This window comes from Mercenaria mercenaria, chromosome 16, assembly GCF_021730395.1.
Source record: "Mercenaria mercenaria strain notata chromosome 16, MADL_Memer_1, whole genome shotgun sequence".
NCBI classification, from domain to species: domain Eukaryota; kingdom Metazoa; phylum Mollusca; class Bivalvia; order Venerida; family Veneridae; genus Mercenaria; species Mercenaria mercenaria.
This window is the reverse complement of record NC_069376.1, coordinates 5,133,849-5,158,423: the sequence shown is the minus strand read 5'-3', so window position 1 is coordinate 5,158,423 and position 24,575 is coordinate 5,133,849. Positions and strand designations below refer to the sequence as shown.

The window sequence follows — 24,575 nt, the reverse complement described above, 5'->3', positions numbered from 1 at the left end:
TCATCAAGACAAAGTGTTCACAAGCTTTTCCTTCAGTTTGACCGGGCGACCTAGTTTTTAACCCCAAATGACCCAGATTCCAACCTGACCTAAAAATCATCAAGAGAAACATTCTGCTTAAGAATCAGAAATATTGGGTCACAAATGTGGCCATTTGTGGCCTCTAGAGTGTTCAAAAGCTTTTCCTTTGATCTGGCCTGCTGACCTAGATTTTGACCCGACATGACCCTCTTTCAACCTTGACCTAGAAATCATCAAGATTAAAATTGTGACCAAGTTTCATAAAGACTTGATCACCAGAGCTCCAGATAAGCTGTGTGTATTTTTGAAATTAAAATTGCAGAAAACCCAATTGAATTCATAGTGTGCGTACTAAAACGCAATAAAAATTCCTAATACCCAATTCATAAAAAAACTGCTTGTGTATCGCATTTTCCTTATCACTAGAATGCGTACGAGACTTTAAGGCATACAGACACTAAATAGCAAACAGTTTGACATGTAGGTAGCATTTTCATAACGAAATAACATCATGACAAAATTTTTCATGGAAACGTAGATCATACACCACCAGTATAATTTGGGATTTCATTTTTTAAAGCTGATTTTGCAGTTTGTGTATTTGACTGAAAATATTTTTCTTGCATCAAACATGACCCCCACTTTTCTATTGATTATTATTTAGCACTGACAATATTCTCTAAGACAATGTAAGTTACCCGATGTGTGCTGCGGTCATATAAAATAGGTCAATTTTATACAGAATAAAGAAGAACAGCTACTGAGTGTGTTATAACCTTACTAATGCTAGACAACTGACTGGTTATATGTTACCGCAAAACAGGTTGCAGTTATTGGAAAAATGGCAGTACCATTCATTTGGGATATTGATGAATTGATCTCTGACTGCATAAAAGTGAATAAGAAAACAGTATCGAACAAAAGTATCTCAGAATACATTGAATGATTGGAGAAAAAAAATCTTTAGCACTATTACTTAAGATACACATGTTTACCTTCATAACAGGCATGTATTACTAAATACATTTTTAAAGAGACAGTACTGTTTTAATTAATAACATTTCATAAAAATTTAAAATACATATTTGTATTAAACTTTGAAGGATGCTATCAAAGAACTTTCATGTAGTTAGTCAATTAAACTTTGAAGGATGCTATCAAAGTACTTTCATGTACATATAGTTACTCAATCCTGGTTAATGATATAATTATACCATGTATACTTTAAGCAAAAAATACTCGGCTGTTGTATGCGAGATTGGTGAAATACCCAATTGGTTTTAGCAAATACCCAGTTACTTCTGAAAAGGCTAGGTAATGATTTTATTTTTAACCCAATTCAGATTTCCAATACCCAATTCAGGCAAAAAGTGATGGGTAAATACCCAATTGTACCAAAAGCTTATCCGGAGCTCTGGGGTCACAAATTTGGCCTCTGGAGTGTTAACAAGGCAAATGTTGACAGACGACACAAGATGGACAATAACCAGTCACAATAGCTCACCTTGAGCACTTTGTGCTCTGTTGAGCTAAAAAACAATCACTGTAATCTTGCGTATCTTAGAAACATGATAAAGTCACTTCATAAGTATTTATATATAGAAAAAAATATTTATAACAAAATATTTTTCATTGCTTTATTTTGACATACAAACTTGTCTCAATACAGTTATTTTTCAGATAATTTCTTGCACATCGGACTGGCGTTTCCGGTGATTTTACCCATGCCGGCAAAACCCATCTGGCACCCCCATGCCAGATGACTCTCGTGCTGTTAATGACAACTAGTGTAGTGGTTCAAGCACTGATAATATATTATAATTTTATGTAAAATACAAAAAAGCAGTTACCTCGATAGTTTCTCTCCTTTCCTTATAGTATATTCCTCGATTCAAAATACATTAGTTTACCGTAAGAACATAACGTTACGCTACAAACAATTAAACTAAAGTGGAACATTGTTATTGTGCGTAACGCGAAACATCATGATGTCACTTCTGCTTACGGACGTTAATTTCCTGCGCTTTGTGTTCATTCTCTACTGTAAGAAAGTGTGCTATAAAGAAAGTATTTCTAGCTCTTATCTGTAAAATACAATTTGCAAGAAATTCTGCTGATTAAAATGGTAGCATGTATACGATATGCAAGAAAAAATATCAGTCATGTGTTTACGAATCGGATGGAAATATCTGTCCCTCGGCCACCTGCGTATGAGCGGTAATTCGGCAAGCCTCATTACCACCCAATGCGCAGGTGCCCTCTGGAGGGATATTTATATCCGATTCGTAAACACATGACAGATATTATTAATGTTGAAAAAAAAAAAAACAGAGAAAAGCCTTTGACTGAAAACAGTATAAATGTAGTCTTAAGTCAATGTCACATTTTTATTAAATCTTAAAAAAAATTTCTAAGATCGCCGATGGTATCTCCAGACTAGAATCTTGGGCAGCATGTCACCACTCTTGAACATCTTGCCAGCTTGTCTGATTGTGTTGGTCCTATATTTAGAATGGCTGTGGATGCTGGTTGATACTGCAAATCTGTAACCAGAGTATATACATGTACCTGAAAAAAACAATAATTATTGGTATGATTATAAAATACAACAGAATCATAAAATATTGTCACAATAAAATTTTCTGTTTCTTGACTGTTTTATGCAGATGTATGACATCATTCTAATATTCTAATTTCTTCTAAGAACAACAAGGACTTCCAAGTTACTATCTATTAAATTAACTATAGTAATAGTTTTCTTGCAAAAAAGAAATATAAAAGAAAGGAATAATGAATTAACATAAATTAACAACAAGTCATAACTACAGAATGATATCATAATACCACTTAATCTGCAAAAATAATCTTTCAAATGAAATTTTTACATTATTTTTGTAACCTTTTGTGTGGTGTGCACAGACATCTACTGGTGAAAGGCAGAGCACCAGAATGTAAATCGTAATATGTAGATTGAACAGTGAGTGAGTTGAGGGGTTTTACGGCGAATCAACACAAAATGGTCATATATCGCCGAGCAAGTGAGGTCATTAATAAACAAGAGGTGTGTGTGTGTGTGGGGGGGATGGTAGTATAATGGTTAAGGTGTCGGTTGATGAACCCAGGGTCATGGGTTTCAGACCAGATGGGGTCAAGACCACATCCTCTACTATGACATCAATACTGTGGACACAAGTGTGGTTAAATAAGCTTGAAGATTCTATCACAAATAAGCTAAAATAAATTAGCGTAACTAAAAATGAAAACCCAAAAATTGCAGTGCCCTTGGCTGTGGCCTTGACTTTTGATGTAAAAATCTGATTCATGTACATAGCACATAATTTCTCAACATGATTTAAATCTGTGTAAGGTTTCATTGGAATCCCTTGAACTGTTTAAAAGTGATAACTCAAGACACCAAGTGTTTATCAAGGATGAATTAACTAACTACATAAAGCAGAGTGATTATATATAGGCATAAACAGTCTTCCATGCCTTCAGTTTCTTTTGTAATAGAGAAATACCTGTAACAATGTTCTAGCAAAATGTAAACTCACTTTTCCTGTCTCATGTTAAAACACTACAACTGGCCTCGTCAAATGATCACCAAAAATGTACTGGTAGTCTCTGGTTTCAAATGGCCTGAAAATGTTGTAATATTGTAATATACATGTTATATATGTGAAACCCTATTACTGAAAGTGGGAGAAACAGCAAAAAGCTTGATTTTTTATGTAGATGTTATGGACTTTAACTTTAAAACTCAATAATCAGTATCAGTATTATTAATTATTAATTATATGGCAGTGTACACAGGTAGAGCTGGCATCAAGAAAGTCACTGGGCTTCATGACATTGTGCACAGGTAGAGCTGGTAGCAAGTAAGCCACTGGGCTTCATTACATAGTGCACAGGTAAAGCTGGCCACAAGAAAGTCACTGGGCTTCATGACAAAGTACACAGATAAAGCTGGCAGCAAGGAAGTCACTCCACGTCATGACAATGTACACAGGAAGAGCTGGAATCAAGAAAGTCACTGAGCTTCATGACAGTGTACACAGGTAAAGCTGGCTGCAAGAAAGTCACTGAGCTTCATGACAGTGTACACAAGTAGAGCTGGCAGTAATAAAGTCACTGGGCTTCATGACAGTGCACACAGGTAAAGCTGGCCGTGAGAAAGTCACTGAGCTTCATGACAGTGTACATTGGTAGAGCTGGCAGCAAGAAAGTCACTGAGCTTCATGACAGTGTACACTGGTAGAGCTGGCAGCAAGAAAGTCACTGGGCTTCATGACAGTGTACACAAGTAGAGCTGGCATCAAGAAAGTCACTGAGCTTCATGACAGTGTACACAAGTACAGCTGGTAGTAAGAAAGTCACTAGGCTTCATGACATTGTACACAGGTACAGCTGGTAGCAAGAAAATCACTCGGCTTCATGACAGTGTACACAAGTAGAGCTGGTAGCAAGAAAGTCACTCGGCTTCATGACAGTGTACACAGGTACAGCTGGAAGTCAAGGAAGTCACTGAAGTTCATGACAGTGTACACAGGTAGAGATGGAATCAAGAAGTGAGTATGTTGAGTTTTACGGCGAATCAACACAAAATGGTCATATATCGCCAAGTGGAATCAAGAAAGTCACTCGGCTTCATGACAGTGTACACGGGTGGAGCTGACAGCAAGAAAGTCACTGAGCTTCATGACAGTGTACACAGGTATAGCTGGAAGCAAGAGTCACTGAGCTTCGCGACAGTGTACACAGGTAGAGCTTGTAGCAAGAAAGTCACTGAGCTTCAGGACAATGTACATAGGTAGAGCTTGTAGCAAGAAAGTCACTGAGCTTCACGACAATGTAAACAGGTAGAGCTGGTAGCAAGAAAGTCATTGTGCTTCATACCAGTGTAAATAGGTAATGATGGCAGAAAGAAAGTCACTGGGCAAGTTTCTATCATGATAAAAGACTCATGCAAGGTTTCATCAATTTATATCAAATACTTTTTGAGCTAGGTGTGTCACGAACTTCGGACGGACGGAAACACGGACAAGACCAAATCTATATATGCCCCCACCACTCATAAACAGGGGACTCATAATAGCTTGTGTTATGTTTCACTTCAATATTTGCATTGTCTTTGAGAGTGCAATGTATACGCAAAACAATTTGTCACACTAATTAGCAAGTATAACATGCTTCAATTGATTGATTGATTTATTTTGTTGTGTTTAATGTCGCACCCACACAAACGTATGTTATATGGCGACTTTCCAGCTTTGATGAAGAACCCAGGTGCCCCTCTGTGGATTATTTCATCACAGCAGGTATACGTGTAGAACCACTGACCTACCATAAGCCGACTGGATGACTTCCTCAGGCATATGAAGAATTCAGTGTCCCCAGTAAGGCTCGAACCCACATCCATGAGGGGCAAATGATTTGAGATGTTTCAATTCAACAGAAGATATCTGACAGAAGATATCTGACATAATGACAATATAACCAGTACAGATATAGACACTAAACTTTCTTATTCTTATTTAAGTTGAGCTGAAATTCAGCTTTATAATTTTGTACCCTGGACACTATGTTATATTGCAGTATGAAAATATTAACAGTTTATATAGATGGAATAAAAGTTGATTCACTGCCTTATATTTGTTATCACACCTAGTGATAGAATTAATGCATCCAACATATATACCATGATGTTGTTAATTGACAGATTATCAAATTACCTGTTTCAAGAACCTGCTGAACTCTGATGTTTCCATGAATAACAGACATTCTTGTCCTTAGCAACTTGTATCTGCTGTATCTTATCTTTCCTGGGGTCATTTTCCTTTTCTTTTTCCTGTAAGACAATCTTAAAAGATATAACCAAGAAAGAGTTTAACTGCCAGAATAACATCCAATATACATTTATCACCCTTTATTAAATGTGACATCTTCGAAACGTTTAAGCTATTTGCAATAATGTATGAAGCCAAGTTTGTGATTTATATGTGCTTTTTTTTCCACATTGGCAAACTGATATAATTTCTAGACAATATTAATACAAGAGCACTGCCTTGCGGTTGCAGACGCTCATCTGATTTGACCCTGGATCAGAGGTGCTGAGTAATATGAGCTATATGTTTCAAATGTAAAACTGATGCTAAAATATTAAGAAGGTAGATCAGTAGGTCACATTCATGGTGACTGAAAGTCAGTTTTAAGATTGGTGTGCAAAACTGCACATGTCATCCAAATTTCAAGGCTGTATCTTTAAAAACAAGAAAGTAGGTCAGAACGTTAAGATCACAGTCGAGTGATCCGTAATTGCTTGGGGTCATCAGGTTGTTATCAATAAACAACCTTGGAAATATGATCTCTTAATTTTTGAATTATTTTTTCCTATATAACTCATAATTTTAAAAAGTGACGCCAAGGGTAGAGCCTCTTTTCACCCATAATTTGAACAAACTTGTTAGAGATTCACCAGGCAATGCTACATACCAAACATCAAAGGCCTAGGCCTTGAACTTTCAGACAAGAAGATCTTTATTTTTTTTCATAAACATGTATGTCTATGTTAAACTTGGTACCCCCAGGCCAGGGCCTCTTTTCACCCTAGGGACATAACTTGAATAAATCTTGTAGAGAAACACTAGGAAAGGCAACATACTTCATACTAAAAGCCTAGGCCTTGACATAAATGAAATTTCAGATCAGTATCTTCATTAGTTACGGAGATATACCCATTTTAATTTGAAATAAAGGGAGGTAATTTGACATAAAATCAGTCCATAGTTATCTACCCTGATTGGCTCAGTCCAACTAATGACAATAATAAAATTTCAAATAAGTCCTATAAGTACTTACTGATATAAATCCATTTTAATTACAATCAGGGGAGGTAATCAGATATAAAATAACTCTGGAACCTACGATTGGATCTGATTTGTCATGGAATCTAAGATTTATTGTTGTTGAAGATATTTTGGAAGTTTGTATCAAATAAAACCATAAATGAAGTATCTATATGGCTGCAAAAGCCAAAATAGCTAATTTTGGACCTTTAAGGGGCCATAACTCTGGAACCCATGATGGAATCTGGCCAGTTCAAGGAAGGAACCAAGATCTTGTGGTAATACAAGTTGTGTGCAAGTTTGGTTAAAATCAAATCATAAATGAAGCTGCTATTGTGCAGACAAGGTCAAAATAGCTAATTTTGGCCCTTTCAGGGGCCATAACTCTGGAACCCATTTAGGGATCTGGCGGGTTCAAGAAAGAAACCAAGATCTTATGGTGACACAAGTTTTGTGCAAGTCTGATTCAATTCAAATCATAAATGAAGCTGCTATTGTGCAGACAAGGTCAAAATAGCTAATTCTGGCCCTTTCAGGGGCCATCACTCTGGAACCCATAAAGGAATCTGGCCAGTTCAAAAAAGGAACCAAGATCTTATGGTGATACAAGTTATGTGCAAATTTGGCTAAAATGAAATCATAAATGAAGCTGCTATTGTGCAGACAAGGTCAAAATAGCTAATTTTGGCCCTTTCAGGGGCCATAACTCTGGAACCCATAATGGGATCTAGCCAGTTCAAGAAAGGAACCAAGATCTCAAGGTGATACAAGTTGTGTGCAAGTTTGGTTAAAATAAAATCATAAATGAAACCACTATCGTGCAGACATGAAATTGTTGACGCACGGACAGACGGACGGACGGACTGACGACGGACGAAGGGTGATCACAAAAGCTCACCTTGTCACTATGTGACAGGTGAGCTAAAATTGTGGTCGTATCAGTACGACATGTAAACAGTATTACAAATTTCAAAGGAAGATCGAGCCGAATTGCATGTCTGCGCCAAGTTGCGCTAATCACTGCTATCCCGACTGTTGACAATTTGCACGGTGTCAAATGAGTGTGGAATACACGAAACCAGTAGCATAATGTAAGATCCGCCTACTTCAGGTACTTGTGAGATTTTCCCGAGAAGTGTGAAGCGAATCAAATTATCCGATACACTGCAGTCAATTGTGTTCAGCCAACTGGCGCCGCGGTTACGTATTTGACACTTTGTTTAGTTGTCAGCATGTCCGAGAGCAAAAAAACAAACAATGTTTTATAACCGTGCGATTAATTAGAATATTGTACACATTTTTTGTCATATATGGTAAAAGAACGACATGTAATGTATTATTATGTTAACTCTAACTGACTTCCATCGATGAATTGATTTGAATATATGTAATTTTAGTTTACACAGTTTTACTTTCAGTTTTTATTCGAGTAGATACTTTTCACTAATGATATGACTTATTCTTATTTTTGTCTGTTATCTGGAACTACCATTACTAATTTCACAAAATATCAGGTAGTACCGTTACTACTTAGAAAAAATATCAGGTAGTACCATTACGAATTTCACAGAAAATATGGTAGTACCGTTACTAATTGCACAAAACCTTATCTGGAGCTCTGACAAGGTATTTCTTCTGACAAAATTTCATGAAGATCAGTTGAAAAATACTGTCTCTATTGCATTCACAAGCTAAATGTTGACAGACAGACTGACAACGGATGCTGGACATTGAGCGATCACGAAAACTCACCTGAGCAACAGGTGAGTTAAAAAAATTATACAGTCAAACCTGTCTATCAAGACCATCCTTGGGAGAGCCAAAATGTGGTCTTTATTGGGAGGTGGTCTTTATTCGCAGGTTAGAATACACTGTAAATGTTAAAATGGGAATCAATACATGCGGTCTTTAGAGCCAGGTGGTCTCTGTTCAGAGGTGGTGTTTAACACAGGTTTGACTGTACATCCATATAAGGTTTATGTGTAACTTTATTATTGTTTTATATGAACTAATATACCTGTCACCAAGCCAGCTTATCCCCTTTGCACAACGGGTACATTTTTCTATCAGAAGGTTACCGCATCGAATCCTGGGGAAGATGTTTGGCTATCTGTAAGGCAAAACATCAAGGTTAAGTTTACTCTCTAGAGCATGTAAAGAAATTATCAGTTACCTGTAGAAAACAACAAAAATTTGTAGCAGAGGTCCCTGGCTAAGGGACATTTTTCACAAAACATATTGCATGCAATCACAATGTATTCTTCTATACTATAGATGTACATAAATCAGAAAATTCACACAGACGTTATGTAGTTTGAAAATGTCTGGATGCTCATATATGCATTGTAATGGTTTACTGTATTTTTATCTTTAAATAAGAAAAGAAATTAATTAAAATAAAATGAAATATTTTGTCGTATTAAAGGGAGATAATTAATAAACAAGTGAAATACATGATGTTTATATAGTACTAAACAGTCTCTCAATACAAATTATCATTTTTAAATTACTGGGAAAACTGCTAGAAATACATATGTATTGTACTTTGTAATAAAAAGGGAAGTAATTTCATGTACAAACAGAAAAAAGAAATTAACTGGGGTGCCTGTGACCTCAAATTTGTATATGACACCATGTCTTGTAATGGTGAATATTTATACCAACACCACTGCATCAAAAAGTTACAGAGCAGACAAAAATTACCAAAAATCCCAATAGGTGACATTGACCTTGCATTAGACGTCTGAGTCTTACATGCAACAAAATAATTTGTTTTTGTGGTTGTTTAAGTCAAGTTAACATCTAACTGTGACCTTGACTGTTGTAACAGGGGCCTGGTCTTGCACATGACACATTGACTCTTAATGAGGAATATTTGTGCTAAGTGATTTTAAAATTCCTTGACAAATGGCAGAGCAATGGACAGGACAAGAAGCAAGACCATGTTAACCTTTGACCTCTATGTGTGAACTTGACCTTGGAGCTAGAAGTCTGGATCTTGCATATGATATATCAACGACAAGATAGGGAAAATTTGTGCCAAATAACTTTAAAATTCCTTTATAAATGGCAGAGCAATGGATAGGACAAGAAGCAAGATCATGTTAACCTTTGACCTCTATGTGTGAACTTGACCTTGGAGCTAGAAGTCTGGATCTTGCATATGATATATCAACGACATGATAGGGAAAATTTGTGCCAAATAACTTTAAAATTCCTTGACAAATGGCAGAGCAATGGACAGGACAAGAAGCAAGACCATGTTAACCTTTGACCTCTATGTGTGAACTTGACCTTGGAGCTAGAAGTCTGGATCTTGCATATGATATATCAACGACATGATAGGGAAAATTTGTGCCAAATAACTTTAAAATTCCTTGACAAATGGCAGAGCAATGGACAGGACAAGAAGCAAGACCATGTTAACCTTTGACCTCTATGTGTGAACTTGACCCTGGAGATAGAGGTCTGGATCTTGCATATGATATATCAACGACATGATAGGGAAAATTTGTGCCAAATAACTTTAAAATTCCTTTATAAATGGCAGAGCTATGGACTGGACAAGAAAAGGACCAAGTTAACCTTTGACCTCTATCTGTGACATTGACCTTTGAGCTAGGGATGTTGGTCTACAGAGTGACACATCAACTTATTAAAGGGAACATTTGTGCCAGGTAATATGAAAATCCCTTATGGACGACTGGACTAGAAACATGCAATGAGAACACTGAACCTCTAAGTGTGACCTTGTCCTTGGTGCTTGAGGTCTGAGTCTTGCACATGACCCATTGCCCCATTACAGTGAAAATTTATGCCAATCAATTTAAAAATCCCTTGAAGAATGGCAGTTATAGATCAGACATGAATCAGACACTATTTACTTTTTGCCTCTTCTAAATCTTAAATGCTACATATACATGTAGGTGTTTGGTTATCTATATAATTCATAAAACAGGAACAATCACACGGCACTTCAAAGCATTATTAATGTGAAAAAAATTTATCAAAACTTCAACCTGAAAATTTATTTAATTGAGGGCATGACTGAGGAAAGACTGATAAGAAATTTATGGTCTTAGTTTCATATGATACAAGTGTTATGAGGAATAACTATTTTCAGTGAATAAAACCATCAAGAAATAACACAGACCAAGTAGAAGTTCAGGAAACTTTTAGCATTTAAACTGAAGACGTGTAAGCCGGTGCCAGAGAGACAAGAATAACTATTTTCAGTGAATTAAACCATCAAGTAATAACACAGACAAAGTAGAAGTTCAGGAAACTTTTAGCATTTAAACTGAAGACGTGAAAGCCGGTGCCAGAGAGGCAAGAATAACTATTTTCAGTGAATAAAAACTGAAGACGTGAAAGCCGGTGCCAGAGAGACAAGAATAACTATTTTCAGTGAATAAAACCATCAAGTAATAACACAGACAAAGTAGAAGTTCAGGAAACTTTTAGCATTTAAACTGAAGACATGAAAGCCGGTGCCAGAGAGACAAGAATAACTATTTTCAGTGAATAAAACCATCAAGTAATAACACAGACAAAGTAGAAGTTCAGGAAACTTTTAGCATTTAAACTGAAGACATGAAAGCCGGTGCCAGAGAGACAAGAATAACTATTTTCAGTGAATAAAACCATCAAGTAATAACACAGACAAAGTAGAAGTTCAGGAAACTTTTAGCATTTAAACTGAAGACATGAAAGCCGGTGCCAGAGAGACAAGAATAACTATTTTCAGTGAATAAAGCCATCAAGTAATAACACAAACAAAGTAGAAGTTCAGGAAACTTTTAGCATTTAAACTGAAGACATGAAAGCCGGTGCCAGAGAGACAAGAATAACTATTTTCAGTGAATAAAACCATCAAGTAATAACACTGACAAAGTAGAAGTTCAGGAAACTTTTAGCATTTAAACTGAAGACATGAAAGCCGGTGCCAGAGAGACAAGAATAACTATTTTCAGTGAATTAAGCCATCAAGTAATAACACTGACAAAGTAGAAGTTCAGGAAACTTTTAGCATTTAAACTGAAGACATGAAAGCCGGTGCCAGAGAGACAAGAATAACTATTTTCAGTGAATTAAGCCATCAAGTAATAACACAGACAAAGTAGAAGTTCAGAAAACTTTTAGCATTTAAACTGAAGACATGAAAGCCGGTGCCAGAGAGACAAGAATAACTATTTTCAGTGAATTAAGCCATCAAGTAATTACACAGACAAAGTAGAAGTTAAGGAAACTTTTAGCATTTAAACTGAAGACGTGAAAGCCGGTGCCAGAGAGACAAGAATAACTATTTTCAGTGAATTAAGCCATCAAGTAATAACACAGACAAAGTAGAAGTTCAGGAAACTTTTAGCATTTAAACTGAAGACGTGAAAGCCAGTGCCAGAGAGACAAGAATAACTATTTTCAGTGAATTAAGCCATCAAGTAACAACACAGACGAAGTAGAAGTTCAGGAAACTTTTAGCATTTAAACTGAAGACATGAAAGCCGGTGCCAGAGAGACAAGAATAACTATTTTCAGTGAATTAAGCCATGAAGTAATAACACAGACGAAGTAGAAGTTCAGGGAACTTTTAGCATTTAAACTGAAGACATGAAAGCCGGTGCCAGAGAGACAAGAATAACTATTTTCAGTGAATTAAGCCATGAAGTAATAACACAGACGAAGTAGAAGTTCAGGGAACTTTTAGCATTTAAACTGAAGACATGAAAGCCGGTGCCAGAGAGACAAGAATAACTATTTTCAGAGAATTAAGCCATCAAGTAATAACACAGACGAAGTAGAAGTTCAGGAAACTTTTAGCATTTAAACTGAAGACATGAAAGCCGGTGCCAGAGAGACAAAAATAACTCTCCATATACTTTGTACAGTCAAACCTATAATACTGATTCGTTTACATTTTTTTTCAGCAGGAACATACCATATCCTTACATATTCTGTACCCTTTTCCTGTAACTATTCCTTCAACTCCATACATGTGAGACACAAATCTGTGCAACAAATGTGAACTTCTTGTTGTGCTTATGGAAAACTGCCCTACCTCATATATTTCTCTACAAAAGAAGAATATTTACTCACATGATGTACATAAAAGATAATTCCTTTTTTAATGCAAAGAATATATTAAGACATATCTCAGTGTTATATCAGAATTGTACATTGTAGCAACTGTTCCCATTGTGTGATGTGATGTTGTGTTAAAATATTTAATGTTCAAAAAGTTACTTTCCCAGTTTTCAATTTTGTTCTGTCTGTGACTGATAGCAGAGCTGGACTAAGTGAAACAAGTGATGAAAGACTTAGTGATAATAAAGAAATCCCTGGTGTTAAGGTGAAATTACACAAAACCAGTCAGCCATTATGACTAAGTGAAACAAGTGATGAAAGACTTAGTGATAATAAAGAAATCCCTGATGTTAAGGTGAAATTACACAAAACCAGACAACCATTATGACTAAGTGAAACAAGTGATGAAAGACATAGTGATAATAAAGAAATCCCTGGTGTTAAGGTGAAATTACACAAAACCAGACAGCCATTATGACTAAGTGAAATAAGTGATGAAAGACTTAGTGATAATAAAGAAATCCCTGGAGTTAAGGTGAAATTACACAAAACCAGACAGCCATTATGACTAAGTGAAATAAGTGATGAAAGACTTAGTGATAATAAAGAAATCCCTGGAGTTAAGGTGAAATTTACACAAAACCAGACAGCCATTATGACCATTTACATTGAACAAAATCTTAAATTATGTATCACAGCTGAGCTTTCTGGCAAAAAACAGCCCTGATCTACATGTATATAAAAAAAAACAGCCCTGATCTACATGTATATAAAGAATGGTTGTAATGTACATCACTGCCTGCTGAATTTTCCAAACTGGCTAAATTTCTGCAAATACCTTAATAAATTTCTACCTGAGAATCTACAACTGGTTCTCCTAATTTTTCCAGTGACTAATATCAATTGATGTGACCCTTCTTGTGATAGAACCAGTATCTTCTGTGTGACTGGAAAGCCTGCAGCCAAACCACATCTGAAATATGACTCAAGCTAGTCATAATACCTCAGATTGAAAACTTATTCAGTTTAAATGACTGCATGTATGTGCAAAATATATTTCAAAAGAATCTGACTGCAAAGAAAGTGTGAAATGTAGAAATGTGTCCCTCTAGGCAACTTTTCTATGAACATTTACATCACAATCTCCTTTCCCCATACTGAAACTGTCATAATGTAATATAAAACCTAAAAAGCAAGTCTTACGTATGTAAAATGTGTCATAACAAACACTTTGAATAAAAAAAGTATCAATTACAATGTCTGTTCAAATTGCTTTACTGACTTCCAGATCTGAAGCAATGTTAACTGTTTTCAGGTAAAATTTAGTACAGTAAGCTGTATTCCAAGTGAGAATATATATAGGTCAGATTGTAGCTAAATATTGGCTGCAATCTTACCTAACAAGGCAGTCTGAAAGACAGCTAAATCCCCCGCCACTGCTATGGATAGTGAAAGGGTAAAACCTTTGATTTTAGCTGTGACCTTGACCTTGAACTGACATGGCTGACTCATGAATTCTGCACAACGTCTTGATGAGGTGATCATTTGACCAAAGTTTCATGAAAATCCTTCAAGGGGTTTAGGAGATACAGAGCTGAAACCTTTGACCTTCAGTTGTGACCTTGACCTTGAGTTGACATGGCTGACTCATGAGTTCTTGATGAGGTGATCATTTGACCCAAATTTGATCAAAATCCTTCAAGGGGTTAAGGAGATACAGAGTGGACACGAAATGGAAGGCTCAAACCTTCGACCCTTAGTTGTGACCGTGACCTTGAGCTGGCATGGTTGACTCATAATTTCTGCACATCGTTCTGATGAGGTAATCATTTGACCCAAGTTTTATAAAATTCCTTCAAGGGGTTTAGGAGATATAGAGCGGACACGAAATGGAAGGCTCAAACCTTTGACCTTCAGTTGTGACCTTGACCTTGAGCAGACATGGCTGACTCATAAGTTCTGCACATCGCCTTGATGAGGTGATCATTTGACCAAGTTTGATGAAAATCCTTCAAGGGGTTTAGGAGATATAGAGCGGGCACAAAATGGAAGGTTCAAACCTTTGACCCTAAGTTGTGACCTTGACCTTGAGCCGGCATGACTGACTCATGGTTCTGCACATCGCCTTGAGGAGGTGATCACTTGACCCAAGTTTTATAAAATTCCTTCAAGGGGTTTAAGAGATATAGAGCGGACACAAAATTGAAGGCTCAAACCTTTGATCTTGCTTTGTGACCTTGACCTTGAGCCGGCATGGCTGACTCATGGGTTCTGCACATCGTCTTGATGAGGTGATCATTTGACCCAAGTTTTATAAAATTCCTTCAAGGGGTTTAGGAGATATAGAGCGGACAGAAAATGGCAGGCTCAAACCTTTGACCTTGAGTTGTGACCTTGACCTTGAACCGACAAGGCTGACTCATGGGTTCTGCACATCGTCCTGATGAGGTGATCATTTGACCTAAGTTTCATGAAAATCATTCAAGGGGTTTAGGAGATATGGACCGGACACTATTTTGTTACGGACGGAAGGACGGAAAGACGGACGGAAGGACGGACGGACAGACGCAGACCATTCCTATAATCCCTCCGCCACGGCGGGGGATTAATAATTCTCACTTGGAATACAGCTTACTGTACCAATTATTATGAACAAAGTCCTGTCCAATTTCAAAGTAACAGATTACTAATGTAATCTCACTACCACACATGCTTCAGAATGTAGTCATTATGGTAAAACTGGCTGAAATAATGTTATTCCACTATAATTCTAATTTCTACCTTTCTTTCAATTGCCGTTGCAATTTAAACGAAGTCTATTAAATTTTACAGTATCACGGAAAAGTACCTGATTTTTATTAAAAATATTTACAAAGGTATTATTTACCTATTCACAACACCAAACAATTGTCTTCAGTCAAATCTGAGAAGTTGTAGACTTATATACACAAAGGCGGTCAATCCCCTTCTATGCGACAAACTTCACATTGTTCAAGCGCTCTCATTTCAGGGTTTTGGGTACTGAAAATATAAGAAATCCGACAAAATAAGTAAAAATACAATTTAGGACCTCAAATATGATGATTTATGCTCACTGTAGCATTTAAGGAAACCAATATTCAAGTCTAGTGTGTGAAAATCTGCCTGTTTTCCTTCAAAATCTATTGAAATATGCCAATTTCAGGCCTGATCTGTTCAATTTCAAGTAAACTGCTTTTTCTTGCACAGATTATGATTACACATATTTCTTTATTCAGACTGTGTGTACTGTGTAAATTCAAGTATCCAAAAGAGCAATTTAATGTAAACAAGAATAGAAATATATATGAGCCGTGCCATTGGAAAACCAACATAGTGGCTTTGCGACCAGCATGGATCCAGACCAGCCTGCGCATCCGTGCAGTCTGGTCAGAATCCATGCTGTTCGCTAATGGTTTCTCTAATTGCAATAGGCTTTAAAAGCAAACAGCATGGATCCTGACCAGCCTGCGCATCCCGCTTTTCCGTTTTGAACCAAATCACAAGCGTATGAAGAATACTCTCTAGATGGTCGCAAACAGGCAAAATTGGCGTTATCAAAAAGTCATGTTATGCATATTCTGACATTCTCATTCTGTCAAATTGTACATGTGCCTATTCTATATCTCCTCTATTAAAATATGCTATTCATTTATTGCAGGTCTTTCATTCACAAATTCACCAATGCATTTTTGTATACACCATCAGAGGAACTATTTTCTATGTTACCACTTCCTTATTGTGGTCAAACAAGGGCAAGTAACTGTGATCTTGTGCCTATTTTGGCACAATCCTTGTTTGCATGCTGAACAATGTTAATGTAAAGTTCAAGTAAGATATAAGCAATAGTAACAGAAAAACAAAATTTGCTGAAAAACTTTAACCACCTCCTAGCAGTCATGAGCTTTAAAGAAAAAAATTATCTGAAGGAATTTGGTGAATGGCCATACAAGGAACATTGCTTTGAAATTATTTTCAAATCAAGCCAGATGTTTCAAAGCTGTAGATTTTCAAAGTTTTCTATACATCAATACTGGGAAAACTAACCTACCCCCTTCCCCACTCTACATTTTTTAATGCAAAACTGCTGTGTAATTACTTTAAAACCGGACAAGCAATTTCAGAAAAGATCTTCCAAAGTTCTCCATATAACTACACTAAGAACATTAGCCTGGACCTATTTTTTTTTTTAAATGTCTTCTGGGAAGAATATTATAATGTTTCTCCTTTTAGTTGCCATCACAAGAAGAATTCTGCTATGATAGTCTTGAAATCTGAAATAAGACCTCCAAAACAAAGAAACAATCCTGTGAAGTTTGTTTGAAATAGGCAAATAATGGTTAAAAGGAGATAGAGACATTTTGGATGATATATGGATGACAGACCACCAATGATCCTTAAAGCTCACAATGAGCACTTTGTGCTCAGCTGAACTAAAAAAAGACTTTAAACTAATGAAGAACTAGAGCAGTCACAGGAAATAGCGCCCTCGACCATTTCGATGCTGGATAGCGAAACTGGCCGCATCTGAGGAAGCTGGAGCTGTTTAATGACTCCACAAAGATATTGGACAGTAGCTTGAGTCTGAGTCAAAAGTATTAAGTAATAAGAGATGTAAAGATAAAGTGTCTCAAAACATTACATAAATATAATTCTAAGCAACAAGGGGGATAATCATGAAATATTGGTGCAAGAGTGATTTCTGCACCTTGTGACACATTATGTGGGAGATGATTGTAATAACAACTTCCAGTTTGAATCAATTCCTTTTAGTAATAACTGAGACGTAGTGAAAATGCATCAAAATTAACCTGAAATTCTCAGTAAAAGGGGGGCATATTTCATGAAATACTGGTCCATATAAATCAGAAACAATGGACCTTTGTGTCATATGGATATGCGTGATGAGGTGGAACAACTACTTTAAGTTTAAATCAAATCCATTTATAAGTAACAGAGATAGAGAAATTGCATCTAGACTTTAACCTAAAATGTAAGGTAAAAGGGAGGGGGGGTGGATGGGATAATTCATGAAATATTGGTACCAGAGTTCTGGACTTTAATTCAAATGATGTGGTGATAAGGTGGAACAACGACATACAGTTTGAATCAAATCAATTTAGTAATGCCTGAGACAGTGAAAAGGCATCAGAACTCCAGATAAGATGCGTATTGGCGTATATACATTTTGAAATTTACGAAAAACGCAATTAAAATAAAACCTACCCATACTGATACGCATTGAAACAAGCAAATTCGATGAATTGGTATCCCCCGCCGAAAGGGTTTGTGGTGAGGAATGGCAAAAAGATATATCCGGCAAAAAGTTAAGGATGTTAATAAGAAGCAAATAATTTCATTAGTCAAAATCAATTTAACAGAAAACAAATGTTTAATTAAAGAGTACATAATAAATGTATGATACTTTGATCCTGACTTAAGAATTTATTTTGAATGGGATATGCTTACTGTAATAAGCTTAGCTTTTAAAATTAAATGCAGTTAATTGAAATGTGAGCTTGAAGTTTAACTGGAATGAAATATTGTCTTTGAGTGGTTTGGCACCAGGTGTTGCTGTTTTACATGTACATTTGAACTTAAAAGATCAGATGTCCTCAAGAGAACACAGTAAGATATCTTGAAACGGCTGAGGGCAAGGTTTGTGCAGTCACAACTTAACATGTTGAAGGTTTGAACATTTAAAAAAAAAAAAAAAAAAAGGAATGGAAATATATATATCTATATATAGATATATGTATATATTTATTTTTTTTAGGGGGTGGGGTGCAGGGAATGGGAGAGGAAACAAAATTTCACATGCTGATTATAAATATTGATTGAAAATTAAAAATTAAAAAAAAAAAAGGTAAAAGGGTGAAGTTGGAGTGGGGTGGGGTGGGGGGGGGCAGAGATGCATGATCAGTGGTGGGCATGACTGGATGGGGAAGTGAGGTGGGGGAATGGTACAACTTAGAAGGTTTGAAAAAAAATCTATAATAAGAAATGAAAAAAAAAAAAAAAAAATGGGGGGGGGGGGGGGAGGGGGGGGAGGGGGGGGGTGTGACCAGGGCAAGTGGGTGACCAGGTGTGGGTGCGCACTTCACATGTTTATAATAAATTGTTCACAGAAAAGAATGAAAGAAATTTAATAAAATTCTGCCAAAGGTAAGTTTGTAATGTACAAATATGTGGATTTTTAGACAATTAAAGGGCAATAACTCTGAAGTTACAAAAAGAAATCCTTACAAATTGTCTGTGCACAACCACATTATAGTGATCTAAATTCTGTTAAAGTTTCATAGTCTAGGTCAAATATGTCAAAAGTTATGATGCAGAAATTGGCATATCTATAGATCTATAGTACCCTATATAGTTAACACTAGAAACTTCTAAGGGCCATAACTCTGGTGTTACTTGGGCAATCTGTCTGAAACTTGATGGGCCCCATAACCTCATAGTGGTGAACATGTATAGAAGTTTGTTTGAAAAAATCTAAATAAAGGAATGAATTTTTTTTTTTTTTTTTTTTTTTGGGTGTGGGGGGGGGGGGGGGGGGTCAGGGGATAAGGGGGGAGGTGTGTGATCAAGGTAAGGGGTGACCGGTGTGGGTACACAACTTCACATGTTTACAATAAATGTTCATGGAAAGAATGAAAGAAATTTACTGAAATTGTACCAAATGGTAAGTTTGTTATGTACAAATATGTGGATTTTTATACAATTAAAGGGCAATAACTCTTAATTTACAAATAAATCCAAATGAAATTGTGTGTACACAACCACATTAGGTGATCTAAATTCTGTTTAAGTTTCATAGTTCTAGGTCAAATATATCAAAGTTATGATGCAGAAATTGCCATATTTATAGTACCCTATATAGTTAACACTAGAAACTTCTAAGGGCCATAACTCTGGTGTGACTTGGGCAATCTGACTGAACTTGACGGGCCGCAAGAACTCATTGTGGTGAACATGTATATGAAGTTTTAAATAAATATTCCCAACCATTTCCTAGATATGGCTCCGGACGGACGGACGGACGGACGGACGGAAAGACGGAAGGACGGACGGACGGACGGACGGACGGAAAGACGGACGGAAGGACGGACGGACGGACAGACGGACGACGCCAAAACTATATCCCTCCGACTTTCGTCGGGGGATAAAAAACAGGATACATACTGTAAATGTATTAATATTAGCGGAGTACTAATTTTCGTGCTATTCACAGGATCGGGCATGCGCTAGTTCATATCTAGCGCTGATATTAGACTGAAATGATGGGCTTTCCTTAAAAAAGCAATATTTGTAGTACTGAAATACCGTAATTACAATGAAACAGAGAACAGTGGAATATCTATTTATCGTGTAAATATGACAATAACTGCATTCCTAACTAATATTCTGCAGAAAGCTTTGAATAGAATAATTTAACCTGTTTGAATGTTAGTATAAAAATAACACCTTTTGTAAATCAAGTTGCTTTTTTATCTTCTTGCCCGTAAACATGGTATATAACACCTTCGGAATAGTTACAGTGAGTATGTTGGGTTTTATGGTGAATCAACATAAAATGGTCATATATTGCCGTGGGAATAGTTACAAGTGTCAGCATAACATTTTACTGCTTTGAAAACCAGGTGTAAATTTGAAAACAAACAATTATTGCAATTCTGCACTGTATACATGTACAAATTCACAGTATACAGATTAACACTGATCTAAACGATTGTAGATTTTATGCCATACTGTAGACCTGTGCATGTTTATTTGCGTGCCTGGTCGTTTTCATTACGAATAGCATTCAGCCACCAATTGGCTATTTTAGCACCATTGATACTGTGCTAATACAAGTCAAACTACTCAATTTAAGGCATTTGCGCTAAAATTTAGCTGCGCTAATATAAGTACACTTACAGTAGTTTACTGGATTTAAGTGCGTAATCCATTCTTTTCGTAAATCAAGAACATTATTTTTGTAATCGAGTACAACAAACATAAATGCTGTCTCATAAGGTGTCGGCCCAGTACAATTTCTTCTTCTTTGCTGTATAGTAAAACAAGCACCTTCTGAAATGGATTGTGACTTTCACAACAAAATTGCAGCATTGACAGCTCTGTATTTCTAAAGAACAACCCTGTTCCAGTCAATATAGCTTAGAAAATCACTATCATCAACGATGAACTTTTTTGCTACACATCAAATTTTTAAGTCCATGTTTATATTTCCAATAAACATCTGTCATATCTACCAGTCTGGAGTAGTTTTTTAATCTATCCGCACAGGAATATAGTCCTGAAAAACACAGACAAAACAACTGTTAAAGACATCAGAAATGGCACAAAATGTACATAGTGTCAGTAAATACATTTAGAATTTAACATGTCAAAGAAGTGATGGCTTTAAACTGGGAACTTCAAAATTTCAAAGAACTACTTCCTAGGATACAACGACCCGGAAGTACTTCAATACCGGGGTGACACCTAAACCTAACCAAATTTTGAATTAAGCCAAATTTTTTATGCATTCTGGTAAATTAGGGTATTGTGAGAAATACTCAACAAGGCATTCTCACCCCAAACTAAATTCTGTACCAACATGGGGCTTACTCTGTGAACAAATTGGCTCGGAAACCGGTATTTCAAGTGAAAGTATACAAATTAGGAAAATTGTCATATCTTGAAAATTTTTTGATGGATTTTTATGAAATAAAGTTTGGTGTCACCGGCTGGTCTCGTAAAATCTTTTATATAACAGTATGCCTTATTTTTTCTGTAAACTGGTATATCAAATAAGAAATTACTAAAAAAATAAGATATTTTTATAAAAAAATACAGTTTGCTAGCTGAAATAAAAATAAATTGATATTTTAAGGATTTAAAGGTCAAAATTCCATGACAAAGACCAATTAGGATTACTGCAACTAATATCTGAAAGTAAAACACACCCGTACACCACACTATTTACTAACAAGAGCTCGTCGAACATGAAATGCCCCCCTTGATGCATTCAGTAATTGCACAAGGAACAGAAATTATATGCTCACTGTAAACAAAAGTTCTACCATTCTGGTTTAATCTGACCTGGACCTTTAACCTATTAACCTAACAAGAGATTACAGAGTGATCTTGGCGACATCCACTGAGCCATTTTTGAATGTTCCAAATTTCAAGACCAGCTCAAGGTCAAAATCAATGTCGAATTTCATTTCGGTACAAAACAATGTGTATGTGGTCCAAATTGAAAGCTGTGGCTTGAGAAATGTGAAAGCAGGTCACTAGATCAATTTCAAGGTCAAAGTTCATTTTGGTAGACAGAAATATGCATGTGCTTCAAATTTGAAGGCTGTAGCTTGAGAAATAGGTAACTGGTAATTTATTTATTTATTTGGGTTTTACGGCGCACCAACACAGTATAGGTTATATGGCGCCAAACAGGACTACAAATTTTGGTTCCACATCTCATTTACATCGAAATAAAAACATGAGGTACGGAATCAAAATTTGCATACCTGCTGGAATCACAGAGTTACTGCAAAACCAAGTGTTAAGACCCTATTAGTCGCCTCTTACGATCATGCAAGGGTAAGGCAGAGGTAACAGGTAAAAATCAATGTCAAATTTCAATTCAGAACATAAAAATATGCATGCAGTCCAAAGAAGCCTGTAGCTCCAGAAATGCGAAAGTAGGTCACTATGTCAATCTCAAGATCAAAGTTCATTCCGGTACACAAAACTATGCATGTGGTTCAAATTTGAAGGCTGTAGCTTGAGAAATGTGAAAGTCGGTCTCTAGGTCAAAATCAAGGTCAAATTTTATTTCGGAACACAAAACTATGCAAGTGGTCCAAATTTGGAGCCTGTACCTTCAGAAATGTGAAATTAGGTCACTAGGTCAATCTCAAGATCAAAGTTCATTTTAGTACACAAAACTATGCTTGTGGTTCAAATTTGAAGGCTGTAGCTTGAGAAATGTGAAAGTAGGTCACTAGGTCAAAATCAAGGTCAAATTTTATTTCGGAACACAAAACTATGCATGTGGTCCAAATTTGAAGCCAGTACCTTCAAAAATGTGACAGTAGGTCACTACGTCAATAACAAGGTCAAAGTTGTTTTTCGGTACACAAACCTATAGATGCATGTGGTCCAAATTTGAAGGCTGTAGCTACATAAATGTGAAAGCAGGTCACTAGGTCAAGATCAAGGTCAACTCATGTCAAGGTTCATCTTACCACTCAAAACTATACATGTGGTCCAAATTTGAATGATGCAATTTATTGACATGAAGGTTCTAAGTTTTTCCCTATATAAGTCTATATGAACCATATGACCCCTGGGGCGGGACCATATTTGACCCTAGAGGGATAACTTGAACAAACTTGGTAGAGAACCACTAAATGATGCTACATTACAAAATATCAAAGCCATAGTCTTTGTGGTTTGGACAAGAAGATTTTAAAACTTTTTTCCAATATAAGTCTATGTAAACCATGTGACTCCCAGGGCGGAGCCATATTTGACCCTAGGGGAATAATTTGAACAATCTTAGTAGAGGACCACTAGATGATGTCATATACAAAATATCAAAGCCCTAGGCCCTGTGGTTTTGGACAAGAGGTTTTTCAAAGTTTTTTCCTATATAAGTCTATATAAACGTTGTGACCCCAAGCAGGGTCCATATTTGACCCCAGGGAAATAATCTGAACAATCTTGGTAGAGGACCACTAGATTTTGCTACGTACCAAATTATCAAAGCCCTAGACCCTATGGTTTTGGACAAGAAGATCAGAAACTGTTTTAACTGTTCCTGGCCAATGTGACCTTGACCTTTGCCTAATGACCTCAAAATCAATAGGGGTCATCTGCTGTTCATGGCCAACCTAACTATCAATTTTCCTGACACTAGGCCCAATCGTTCTAGAGTTATTGCCTGGAAACCATTTTACTGTTCCTGGTCACTGTGACCTTGACCTTTGACATACTGACCTCAAAATCAATAGGGGTCATCTGCTGGTGATGACCAACCTCCCTATCAACTTTCGTGACACTAGGCCTAAGCGTTCTTGAGTTATCATCCGGAAACCGTTTTACTGTGCAGGGTTACTGTGACCTTGACCTTTAACATACTGACCTCAAAATCAATAGGGTTCATCTGCTGGTCATTACCAACCTCCCTATCAACTTTCATGATCCTAGGCTCAAGTGTTCTTGAGTTATCATCCGGAAACCATTTTATTATTCAGGGTCACTGTGACCTTGACCTTTGCCATACAGACCTCAAAATCAATAGGGTTCATCTGCTGGTGATGACCAACCTCCCTATCAACTTTCATGATCCTAGGCCTAAGCGTTCTTGAGTTATCATCCGGAAACGGATTGGTCTACATTCCGACTGACCGAACGACCTACCGACCGACATCTGCAAAACAATATATACCCCTCCTTCTTCGAAGGGGGCCATAATAATATCAACAAGCAAATTCGATGAATTGGAATCCCCCGCCGAAAGGGTCAGAGTTGAGGAACGGCAAAAAAATATATCCAGCAAAAAGTTAAGAATGTTACCAAGAAGCAAATAATTTCATTAGTCAAAATCAAATTAAAAGA

General features: G+C 36.5%; 1 long non-coding RNA gene across 2 annotated transcripts; it reads right to left on the bottom strand.

Annotated features, from left to right (window-relative positions):
• Positions 1 to 1,644: 1,644 nt before the first annotated feature.
• On the bottom strand, positions 1,645 to 24,575 carry LOC128549428 (uncharacterized). 2 transcript variants are annotated; one of them, XR_008367606.1, is made up of 7 exons: positions 24,139 to 24,575; positions 15,838 to 15,971; positions 12,805 to 12,937; positions 8,884 to 8,976; positions 5,754 to 5,869; positions 3,576 to 3,660; positions 1,645 to 2,589 (listed from the first exon to the last, which is right to left on the bottom strand). It is a non-coding gene; the product is annotated as an uncharacterized LOC128549428 (long non-coding RNA). The 2 variants fall into 2 exon arrangements; XR_008367605.1 differs by lacking the exon at positions 24,139 to 24,575 and adding an exon at positions 20,886 to 21,027.